The 13,125-nt window shown below is 45.2% G+C and overlaps 1 pseudogene; it reads left to right on the top strand.

Annotated features, from left to right (window-relative positions):
* Positions 1 to 2,983: 2,983 nt before the first annotated feature.
* Positions 2,984 to 3,101, top strand: LOC126268455 (5S ribosomal RNA; annotated as a pseudogene).
* The last annotated feature ends 10,024 nt before the right edge of the window (positions 3,102 to 13,125 follow it).

The following is a 13,125-nucleotide window of genomic DNA, read 5'->3' as shown; positions in this document are numbered from 1 at the left end:
ACCAGTCCTCGACTGTACGAGCTGCGTGAACAGGTGCCCTGCCGTCTTCGAACACAGCATCACCACTGAGCAACAAACGCTGTACCATGGAGTGGACCTGATCAGCCAAAATGGTCACATAATCCTTGCTAGAAACAGAAGTACGACTTAAAATAGCCAAGACCCCTGCTTTACAACATTTATTGTTATGATCGACTCCAGCAAACTACGTTGCCATCATCAGATCTGTAAAGCATAGATCGACATCTTCAGCACTGGGATCAGATTTAAAGGGGTGTAAAAATTGACTACTCCATAGAATGGAATACAATTTCTGTAACAAATTTAACTGAGTCTTGACCAAATGCATCTTGTATCCTATCATATCATAGAACGCTATTTCATGAACATAAGAACAACACAGTGTATCTGAAAGTCAAGCACAAAATAACTATTATATAAAACAATGTACATATTCCACTGGTTATACAAGCTCATGTTCGTACATTAGCACATTGAAGACTAAGACTCTCAAGTAAGGATTACAAAGGTTACAGTTAACCCCCCTGGTGACACTGTGGTAGCAGTTATAAACAAAAGTAGTTTATGCCATACAAAGTATGCAGACAAACCAACGATACAAGAATGATAAACTGTAAACAATAAATAAATAATCAGAATCAGAGTACCTTTCACTTATTTTGTTATAATAAATATAAATCAATGTTGTATAAAATTTAAAACCACCTCAAAAAACACAACAGGAAGCACTGCTCGCGTATCATGTCATTTCTGGACACCCACAATCTACTCTGTGGGAATCAACATGGATTCCGGAAACAGCGATCGTGTGAGACCCAACTCGCTTTATTTGTTCATGAGACCCAAAAAATATTAGATACAGGCTCCCAGTTCCGCACTGTCGCCTGATAAACAAAGTAAGAGCCTACGGAATATCTGAGCAGTTGTGTGGCTGGATTGAAGAGTTTTTAGCAAACAGAACACAACATGTTTCTCTCAGTGGAGAGACGTCTACAGACGTTAAAGTAATCTCTGGCGTGCCTCAGGGGAGTGTTACGGGACCATTGCTTTTCACAGTATATGTAAAGGACCTAGCAGATAATGTCCGAGGTTCCATGCGGCTTTTCGCGGATGATGCTGTAGCATACAGAGAAGTTGCATCATTAGAAAATTGCAGCGAAATACAGGAAGATTTGCAGCGGATAGGCACCTGGTGCAGGGAATGGCAACTAATCCTTAACACAGACAAATTTAATGTTTTGCGAATACATAGAAGTAAGGATAGTTTATAGTATGATTATGTGATAGCGGAACAAACACTGGTAGCAGTTACTTCTGTAAAATATCTAGGAGTATGCGTGCGGAACGATTTGAAGTGGAATGATCATATAAAATTAATTGTTGATAAGGCGGGTGCCAGGTTGTGATTCATTGGGAGAGTCCTTAGAAAATGTAGTGCATCAACAAAGGAGGTGGCTTACAAAACACTCGTTCGACCTATACTTGAGTATTGCTCATCAGTGTTGAATCCGTACCAGGTCGGGTTGACAGAGGAGATAGAGAAGATCCAAAGAAGAGCGGCGCGTTTCGTCACAGGGTTATTCGGTAAGCGTGATAGCGTTACGGAGATGTTTAGCAAACTCAAGTGGCAGACTCTGCAAGAGAGGCGCTCAGCATCGCGTTGTAGCTTACTGTCCAGGTTTCGAGAGGGTGGGTTTCTGGATGGGTGTAGAATATATTGCTTCCCCCTACTTATACCTCCCGAGGAGGTCACGAATGTAAAATCAGAGAGATTCGAGCGCGCACAGAGGCTTTCCGGCAGTCGTTCTTCCCGCGAACCATACGCGACTGGAACAGGAAAGGGAGGTAATGACAGTGGCACGTTAAGTGCCCTCCGCCACACACAGTTGGGTGGCTTGGGGAGTATAAATGTAGATGTAGATATCGCTTAATGTACAAGTAGTGAAGCCAATCACTTGGAATGTTTGTATTATAAAAACAGATACAATAAAAAAAGTCATAAAATGCAGGCAGAATAAAGTCTCGACAACCATACACTGTTCTTCGGTACCTCAGTGTAGTTTAGCAAACATGAAGGAACTACAGTGGGAACTTGAAATGTTCCACTCATGAGACTACAAACACGTCATTACAAGTACAGAAACCGTACAATAAAATCACTTATCTGGCTTTATCGATCACAATATTCACACTGTCAACATGGTCGACGTTTACATTTTAGAATGGTGTCAAGCGTATATAAAAGCCCTGGTAGTAATGCGACCTTGCAGAATAACAATGGGGTCTATGGTATACCATGAAATGGCTGACCAAACCATCACCGAACCTCTGCCATGTTTCATTCTCTGGACGTAAACACTACCAGTAGTTGGAAACAATGTGAAATAAAGCTCATCCTACCAAATGATTCTCTTCCACTGCTCCTTAGCCCAGGTCTTCTGGCTTTGGCATATGGTATGTCCGTATCACTGTTGAGTAGACTGGGAATTCCAGCTTGTCCTACAATTCTCTGCTAAAGGATTTCCATTCGTATTATTTTTGTGCTGACTGGGTTCTCGAGTGCTACATTCATCTCTACGGTGTCTTTTTGCTGCTCTCTTATTTTTCATCACAATTCTCTACAAGGACTATCACAAACACTGAACACACAGTTATGTCCGCGTTATGAAAAACTACGTGATGTTATAGTTCCACTTTCACCGTATGCGGTGTAAATCTTCGATACACTGCCTCTTGAAATGCTAAACAGTTCGGCTAACTTGACTATGGAAGCACCCAGCATATGAGCAGCAACAATTTGCCAACGCCCCAAGTCACCTAGCTCCGACATAACGCACTCACAACTAGACAGGACATTGTTCTGAGCACGAATGACACTTGCAGTGTATTCAGGATATTACACAGTAGCCGTTCGTGACCGGATACAATATCTGCGTGCTAGTCTAGCATCTGCATTCCTCACGCCAACGGCCTTGTCGCAGTGTTAACACCGGTTCTCGTCAGATCATTGAAGTTAAGCGTTGTCGGGCTGGGCTAGCAGTTGGATGAGTGATCATCTGGTCTGCCGAGCGCTGTTGGCAAGCGGGCTGCACTCAGCCCTTGTGAGGCAAACTGAGGAGCTACTTGATGAGCAGTAGCGGCTCCGGTCTCGTAAAGTGACAAAACGGCTGGGAGAGCGATGTGCTGACCGCATGCCCCTCCACCAGCTGCCAACATGAGTAGCGTAGAAATAAATATCCTCGGAATTGTGAGGCAGCTTAAATCACTTAATAAAAGCAAGTCTTCTGGTCCAGACTGTATACCAATCAGGTTCCTTTCGGAGTATGCTGATGCATTATCTCCATACTTAACAATCATATGCAACCGTCCGCTCCACGAAAGATCCGTACCCGAAGCACTGGAAAGTTGCACAGGTCACACCAATATTCAAGAAAGGTAGTAGGAGTAATCAACTAAATTACAGGCCCATATCGTTAACGCAATGAATTACACGAAGAAAACGATCTATTGACACACAGTCAAAATGGGTTTAGAGAACATCGTTCTTGTCAAACACAACTAGCTCTTTATTCACATGAAGTGCTGAGTGCTATTGACAAGGGATTTCAGATCGATTCCGTATTTCTGGATTTCCGGAAGGCTTTTGACACTGTACCACACGAGCGGCACGTAGTGAAATTGCGTGCTTATGGAATGTCGTCTGAGTTATGTGACTGGATCTGTGATTTCCTATCAGAGAGGTCACAATTCGTAGTAATTGACGGAAAGTCATCGAGTAAAACAGAAGTGACTTCTGGCGTTCCCCAAGGTAGTGTTATAGGCCCTTTGCTGTTCCTTATCTATTTAAACGATTTGGGAGACAATCTGAGCAGCCGTCTTAGGTTCTTTGCTGATGACACTCTCGTTTATCTGCTAATAAAGTTATCAGAAGATCAAAACAAACTGCAAAACGATTTAGAAAAGATATCTGAATGGTGTGAAAAGTGGCAGTTGATCCTAAATAACTAAAAGTGTGAGGTCATCCACATGAGTGCTAAAAGAAACTCGTTAAACTTCGGTTACACGGTAAATCAGTCTAATCTAAAAGCCGTAAATTCAGCTAAATACCTAGGAATTACAATTACGAACAATTTAAACTGGAAGGAACACATAGAAAATGTAGTTGGGAAATCTAACCAGAAACTGCGTTTTATTGGCAGGACACTTAGAAAATGTAACAGACCCACTAAGGAGACTGCTTGCTCTACGCTTGTCTGCCCTCATTTAGAATACTGCTGCGCGGTGTGGGATCCTTAGCAGATAGGGTTGACGGATACATCGAAAAAGTTCAGAGAAAGGCAGCACGTTTTGTACTATCGCGAAATATGGGAGAGAGTGTCACAGAAATGATACAGGATTTGGGGTGGACATCATTAAAAGAAAGGCATTTTTCGTTGCGACGGAATCTTCTCACCAAATTCCGACCACCAAGTTTCTCCTCCGAATGCGAAAGTATTTTGTTGACACCGACCTACATAGGGAGGAACGATCACCACGATAAAATAAGGGAAATCAGAGCTCGTACGGAATGATATAGGTGTTCGTTCTTTTCGCGCGCTGTACGAGATTGGAGTTATAGAGATTTGTGAAGGTGGTTCGATGAACACCTGTGGACTGAGGATGACACCGCGGTCGATCGGTTGCGTTGGGCATTCATGGTCCGTTCGGGTGCAGTTTAGTTTTATGCATCCCTCACGGTGTATCTATATTTTTGTCCACACCGGCAAGTGGAACGGGCCAGAATGTATCACTCGCAGGGTAATACCGTGTAACCCTGATTCTATTGCTAGTGAAGACCGGAATTCGACGACGGAGAGTCCACAAGTTTCTTCACGTATTTCATATCCAACTGAAGTCAGTGGTGATTCGATACCGTAGAGCTACCAATTCACGGGGATGTTGAGGGCAACGATTCACCTGCTGTTGAAAACAGACCCAGATACTTTCTGCGCGATTAAGATCAGGTGACTTATCAGACTGGTTGAGGTGCGATATGTGAAAGTGGCTGTTGTCGAGTTGGGAAATGCAAGTGTCCACAGCACACGCCTCTTGAAGGTTTAAAAGAAGGGACAACATTTGGTCATTGACAATGTTGAAATAAACATATTTGTTGTTGCGCAGTCTATTGTCAGTCGCAGTCTAATCATTCATGGTGGTGTCTGTTCGTTCTATATCGTGTCTCCCTACCACGTTCGCGCAACGAAGCTCTGAGCGTGTTTTTTAGGGAGTTAACTAGTTTGAACCTGGGACCTGTTGCTGGTAAGGAGACGCCAGACCACACATGACATGTAGAATTCAGAAGAGTTGGAGTGAGACTAGCGATGATATAGCCAAATACTTAATGATCTCAGCGTCAGCTCCACTGCCCTCCCTGCAAAAGAATCTTAATACTAACTAAATTTAGTGGAAGGGACTCAAGGCTTTCCTATTTTTAGTTAGCTGTTAAAATAACACCGAAAAAGCAGTTAAGTTTTCATATTTTTAGTTAGCTGTTAAAATAACACCGAAAAAGCAGTTAAGTTTACCACTGGACATTTTATTCTACTCGCAAAACATTGTTTATAAATTGCACTATTAATAAAAGGAAGCGTTTTGATACAGGATGGTAAAAACCAACTGCGTTCAACAAAAATGTGAACGAATATTCCCTGAATGGGTTTCCAAGTGCTACAATGGATCGAAGGATGACCTATGCCATATTACATCTATAATCTAGGCTTAAATTAAGTTTCACAAAAGGGAAAAACTATCAAAATGGTTTACAGTGACCCTCAATTATCTTTAATAACTTATCTAACTTGTCGTAAATTACAGTAGCTGATGTGGCTTCTCAATAACTATATAACAGAAAACTCATCGCGTTTCAGATTTTTACTTCAAGTGACGATCGACGCTAGTATTACGCAAAAAAGTGGTGTAACACATGAGACTTCTGCAGTTCTGAGTGAAGCTTTATGCGCTGTTATACGGCATCGCGTGCGTTCATTACCTTGTCGGTGTTCGTCAGGGGGGCGGCGGCCGGCGCAGCAGCCATCCAGCTCGCCGTCTCGGAACTAACTCTCTTCCTAACTTCTCCTTACTACAATTTACCGAAGTTGGTTTAAAAAAACTATCTGGCTATGTTTTCGTCTGACCAATCAGGGTCTCAAACGTTATACTGTCTGTGGTGGGGCAACGATTTTAAAGTTTGCAACGTAGCAGAGACGCGAAAAAGTCTCACGCTAAAACCTGCAGCTGGTTATCGTAAGATCTATACCGTTCTACTGGAGGGCTCTATCTTTCAACATGGGCTGGAGGGTGATCGTAATGTAACAGAAACGCGAAAAAGTCTCACGCTAAAACTTGCGGGTGGCAGTGGCCCTTTTTGTGTTATCGTAAGATCTATACTGTTTTTTCTGGAGGGCTCTAGCTTTTAACATGGGTTTGAGGGTGGTCCTTGACGTAACAGAGACGCGAAAAAGTCTCACGCTAAAACTTACGAGTGGTGTGCCCTAGTGGTTAGCTGGCGACGTTGGTGTTCAGTCCGTCCCTTATCGTACGGCCTTCTAGCTTAACACGGTTCTGTTCTCGACTTCTGTTCTCGTTTCTCCCCTCGGAACTGCGTCGGTCTCAGGTGGGAAGGTACGACATGCATTTAGGCATTCTTGTGTTAGTCTGTGGTTTTCCATTTGCTCACTCGTTACTCGTATTACTTTGGTTAATTTAATGTCACGATTTATTCGTAGCTATGTAACATACTACTGGATTTGCATATCATGTCAGGGTTTTCATGGAAGGTGTGGGATTTGCCTGACACCTTACAACTGGCTCCAACCCCTTGCATGATAAACATCCGCAAAACATCAAAGAACCACCTCTAACGTGAACTATGTCCTCCACAGACTGAAGAACAAACGACTCACTGCGACGTCTGTGTGCACTTTGCCTAGCGTTGTTTCGAAATAGGCAAAATTGATATCCTCAGTCAGCTTTTGTCAATTTTCTGTGTTATTTGTCCCACGAAATACGTACAGCTTTATGTGCCGGAGTGGGCAAAGTACGGGGTGGTTATAATTAAACTTTGAGAGGACCCCAGTGAAAAACAAGCAATCGTGGGACAATGAAATGTGTAAACATTTGTAAGGACATCCGGAAGAGAAATGATCAATAATCAATTGAAAGAAACACTGTTTTGATTTCTACGGGAGAGAATAAAATAGTTAGCTGCCTATCATGTTTACGTTACAGGCTACAAACGGTGCTCAATGTGACGAACTACTGCAGTTTGCAGCAGCCTAGAATCTCAGTAGATATTGCTCTACTGCTGCCCGAAACACCTCAGGTGGAATGTTCTCTACATCCCGCGCTACGTTTATCTTCATCGTGAGGAGTGCACGTAGGCTCCAGCAGTCTGAGCCATGGCAACAGCAACGTGTTCCGAAATTTATGGCGCAAATGGCCATCGGCCTCTCCAAGAAGCAATTTCTAAATCGGCAGTTAATTCGACCATCCGAATCGTATTCTTCAATCCTAGAGCTGAAAGAGAACCTCTCCGTAGTACTTTAATGCGTCAATACCAGCGAAGACGAGCAGCACTTTTGGTGTTCGTTTGATAAAGCAGCCTGATAACATTTTTTGTAACGTTTTTGCGAACAATAATCTTGTAAGCAGTATAAAATTATTGAAAACAAAAACAGTCTAGATCTCAATGGTTATTTTATTTAAAATGACTGGTTTCGGCCAACAGACACAGAACGCTGCGACCAGCTTCAGAAACGCACCATGAGCTGAAGTTGACGATCTCTAAAACAGTGAGTAGACCTCAGTCACTGAAACTGCTCATTCCTGAAGATGGCCTAAGACTAGGCCGAATCCGCTCGTTTCAAATAAAATAACCATCGCGGAATAGACTTTAGCCGGCCGCGGTGGCGGCCGCGGTGGTCTCGCGGTTCTAGGCGCGCAGTCCGGAACCGTGCGACTGCTACGGTCGCAGGTTCGAATCCTGCCTCGGGTATGGATGTGTGTGATGTCCTTAGGTTAGTTAGGTTTAAGTAGTTCAAAGTTCTAGGGAACTGATGACCACAGCATTTGAGTCCCATAGTGCTCAGAGCCATTTGAAGCATTTGAATAGACTTTATTTTTCAATAATTTTAAAAAGCTGTACTACTAAAGCCCTGTTCATGCTGTGCAGACCCACGTTGACTGCATCTGTGACGCATACTGATTATAGAGGTTCAAGACTACGTCCCCGTACCAGTGAAAAAAAAACGGAAATGAAGTCCCTTGCTTCTTTACAGAGCGTAGGGGAACGTTGCGGGAGACTCGCACCGCTTTACCAGGCAAGGTCCTAGTGGAGGTGGTTTTGTTATTGCCTTTCTCCGACCGTGATGGGGATGAATGATGATGGAGACGACACAACAACACCCAGTCATCTCGAGGCAGGAAAAATCCCCAGCTTCGCCGTGAACCGAACCCGGGACCCCGTGCTCGGGAAACGAGAACGCTACCGCGAGACCAAGAGCAGCGGACGCCCATAAACTGTACCAGCTCGTAATGGTGACTCGTGACACTAACACTGCTAACAACGGAAATCAAATTCTGAACATCATTCCTATTAAGTTGGGTATTCATACGGTAAACGGCTCTCCGTCTACACTGACTGACGTAACGAAAGTTTAATTATAACTACCACATATTTAACTGCAAGTGTCTATTGGGTGCACTTCCCTTCGGAATATTCGGACTAAATCTCTCTGAAATGGTCCTGCATTGACTGACAGTAGTAATTTCTGTCGGATTCGAAAAGGGCTGTCATTGGTGTGACACACTTCAGCGCCCGACAGGTGCTTCTACGGCCATTGTTCGTACATCTACATCTACATGACTACTCTGCAATTCACATTTAAGTGCTTGGCAGAGGGTTCATCGAACCACAATCATACTATCTCTCTACTATTCCACTCCCGAACAGCGAGCGGGAAAAACAAACACCTAAACCTTTCTGTTCGAGCTCTGATTTCTCTTATTTTATTTTGATGATCATTCCTACCTATGTAGGCTGGGCTCAACAAAATATTTTCGCATTCGGAAGAGAAAGTTGGTGACTGAAATTTCGTAAAAAGGTCTCGCCGCGACGAAAAACGTCTATGCTGTAATGACTTCCATCCCAACTCGTGTATCATATCTGCCACACTCTCTCCCCTATAACGCGATAATACAAAACGAGCTGCCCTTTTTTGCACCCTTTCGATGTCCTCCGTCAATCCCACCTGGTAAGGATCCCACACCGCGCACCAATATTCTAACAGAGGACGAACGAGTGTAGTGTAAGCTGTCTCTTTAGTGGACTTGTGGCATCTTATAAGTGTCCTGCCAATGAAACGCAACCTTTGGCTCGCCTTCCCGACAATATTATCTATGTGGTCCTTCCAACTGAAGTTGTTCGTAATTTTAACACCCAGGTACTTAGTTGAATTGACAGCCTTGAGAATTGTACTATTTATCGAGTAATCGAATTCCAACGGATTTCTTTTGGAACTCATGTGGATCATCTCACACTTTTCGTTATTTAGCGTCAACTGCCACCTGACACACCATACAGCAATCTTTTCTAAATCGCTTTGCAGCTGATACTGGTCTTCGGATGACCTTACTAGACGGTAAATTACAGCATCATCTGCGAACAGTCTAAGAGAACTGCTCAGATTGTCACCCAGGTCATTTATATAGATCAGGAACAGTAGAGGTCCCAGGACGCTTCCCTGGGGAACACCTGATATCACTTCATTTTTACTCGATGATTTGCCGTCTATTACTACGAACTGCGACCTTCCTGACAGGAAATCACGAATCCAGTCGCACAACTGAGACGATACCCCATAGCTCCGCAGCTTGATTAGAAGTCGCTTGTGAGGAACGGTGTCAAAAGCTTTCCGGAAATCTAGAAATACGGAATCAACTTGAGATCCCCTGTTGATAGCGGCGTTACGCGACTGAGAGTGACGCACCGTTCTTTGCAGACACGCTGGACAGTCCACAACGATACACTAGCAAGCTGGGCAATTACATTCACTTCGATGGGCATGTCCAAACACGACTGCTCATTTCTGACGTTCTGACCGTGTCTCCGCGTCGGCCCAGTTTAACGGCGCCGATCGATACAGCCGTTTGGAACGTCGACGGTGGAGGGTAACATGACCGCACGGTACTAGCTCTGCAGCACGAGAGTGAACAGCGTGAGCTTTTAATGTTTTGTCTGGCGAGTTTATCCTCGCTCTACCTGTAGTCTGCACCGCTGACTCGGTACTCTACAACGTGTGGGTGAAGCGCTTGGCAGGTGACGCGCCGCTGCCTGCGCAGGTGGGGTCCACAACCGTGGCCTCCGCCCTGACACACCACAGCCAATGTAAGCCATCCGCGGGCGAAGCGGCCGCGCCCCGGCGCCGCAGCGACACACCGCTGCTGTGGCGGCTTTTTGTGGCCCGGCTTTCTTTATTTGCTGCTGCCGCTGTCGCTGGTGGCTCGGCGCGCCTGCTCCCGGTAAGCTGATACCATCAGCTGCGGCTACCTGCAGCCGACAGGTGGCGTCCCGAGCAACGGCGCACCAGAGCTGCTCCCTCACAGGCGTTCTGCCCTCGCTGCTCGCTGTTGTTTACCCTTTACGTCTTGTTAATATATCACCTCCCTCTGTGTTTGCGATTCTTCTGCCTGCTCGCCTTCACCTCTCGATCCATCACAACAGTGACAGCTTTACGAAAACTGCACGTCGAAGCAAGAGCGTATTGGCAATGTAAGCCCGATTTTGCACCGTCGGAACGAAGTTAGATAGGATCCCGGTGTCTACTCACGGGGCACGCAAATTCCCGTAAATTACGGACCAGAAGTGTTCGCCGACCGGTGTGGCCAAGCGGTTCTAGGCGCTTCACTCCGGAACCGCGCGACCGCTACGGCCGCAGGTTCGAATCACGCCTTGGGCATGGATGTGTGTGATGTCCTTAGGTTAGTTACGTTTAAGTAGTTCTAAGTTCTAGGGGACTGATGACCTCAGATGCTCAGAGCCATTTGAATCATTTGAACCAGAACTGGGTCATATCAGGAGAATTTGATGGTGAAGGGTTCTCACTCGTACTCTTCAAACTACTGCAGCACCATTATGACCTCGAGACCCGGAGAATTATCCTGTTGGAATACGAAATCAACCATCGGAAAAGACATTAAGCATGAAGGGATTCATTTGGACTGCAGTAATATTTAAATAAAGAAATTTTCACTATGCAACACACTGTGAGCTGATATGAAGCTTTGTGGCACATTAAACTGTGTGCCTGACCGAGACTCGAATTCGGACCTTTTGCCATTAGCGGGCAAGTGCTCACTCGGTAGACCACTCGCCCATGAAAGGCAAAGATCCCGGTTTTTAATATTCACCTCATCCACATATGTCATGGTGTTCTCGATTACTACCACAGCTCCTACAGAAGGCTAGGCGAATGTCCTCCATAGCGAAATACACTAAAGAGCCAAAGAATCTGGTACACGTGCATAATATCGTGTAGGGTCCCCGCGAGCACGCAGGAAGTGCCGCAACACGACGTGGCACGGACTAGACTAATGTCTGAATTAGTGGCGGAGCGAACTGACACCATGAATCCCACAGGGCTGTCCATAAAGAGTACGAGGGGTAGGAGAACTCCTCTGAACAGCACGTTGCAAGACATCCCAGATATAGTCAATAATTTTCATGTCTGGGGAGTTTGGTGACCAGCGGAAGTGTTTGAACTCAGAAGAGCGACTCTGTAGCAATTCTGGACGTACGGTATGTCGCATTGTCCTGCTGGAACTGCCCAAGTCTGCGGAAATTCACAATGGACATGAATGGATGCAGGTGATCAGACAGGATGTTAACGTAGGTGTCATATGTCAGAATCGTATCCAGATGTATCAGGAGTTCCATATCACTCCAATTGCACACGCTCCACATCATTACAGTCACCAGCTTGAACAGTCCCGTCCTGACATGCAGGGCTCATGGATTCATGAGTTGTCTCCATACACGTACACAACGATCCACTCGATACAATTTGAAACGAGACTCGTCCGACCAATCAACATGTATCCAGTCATCAACAGTCCTATGACAGTGTCGACGGGCACAGGCGAGGCGTGAAGCTTTGTGTCGTGCAGTCATCAAGGGTACACGAGTCGGCCTTCGGCTCCGAAAGCCCATATCGATGATGTTTCGTTGAATGGTTCGCTTGCTGGCACTTGTTGATGGCACAGCAATGACGGAAGGGTTGCACTTCATCTACATCTACATCTACATTTATACTCCGCAAGCCACCCAACGGCGTGAGGTGGAGGGCACTTTACGTGCCACTGTCATTACCTCCCTTTCCTGTTCCAGACGCGTATGGTTCACGGGAAGAACGACTGCCGGAAAACCCCCGTGCTCGCTCGAATCTCTCTAATTTTACATTCGTAATCTCCTCTGGAGGTATAAGTAGGGGGAAGCAATATATTCGATACCTCATCCAGAAACGCACCCTCTCGAACCCTGGTCAGCAAGCTACACCGCGATGCAGAGCGCCTCTCTTGCAGAGTCTGCCACTTGAGTTTGCTAAACATCTCCGTAACGCTATCACGCTTACCAAATAACCCTGTGACGAAACGCACAGCTCTTCTTTGGATCTCTCTCCCCTCTGTCAGCCCGACCTGGTACGGATCCCCAATGCTCAAGTATAGATCGAACGGTAATCCACCTCCTTTGTTGATGGACTACATTTTGTAAGGATTCTCCCAATGAATCTCAACCTGGCACCCGCCTTACCAACAATTAATTTTATATGATCATTCCACTTCAAATCGTTACCTATGCATACTCCCAGATATTTTACAGAAGTAACTGCTACCAGTGTTTGTTCCGCTATCATATAATCTTACAATAAAAGATCCTTCTTTCTATGTATTCGCAATAGATTACATTTGTCTATGTTAAGGGTCAGTTGCCACTCCCTGCACCAAGTGCCTATCCGCTGCAAATCTTCCTGCATTTCGCTACAATTTTATGATGTTGCAACTTCTCTGTAT

This window comes from Schistocerca gregaria, chromosome 4 (genome assembly GCF_023897955.1).
Source record: "Schistocerca gregaria isolate iqSchGreg1 chromosome 4, iqSchGreg1.2, whole genome shotgun sequence".
In the NCBI taxonomy this organism is placed as follows: domain Eukaryota; kingdom Metazoa; phylum Arthropoda; class Insecta; order Orthoptera; family Acrididae; genus Schistocerca; species Schistocerca gregaria.
This window is presented reverse-complemented; position numbering and strand designations above follow the sequence as displayed.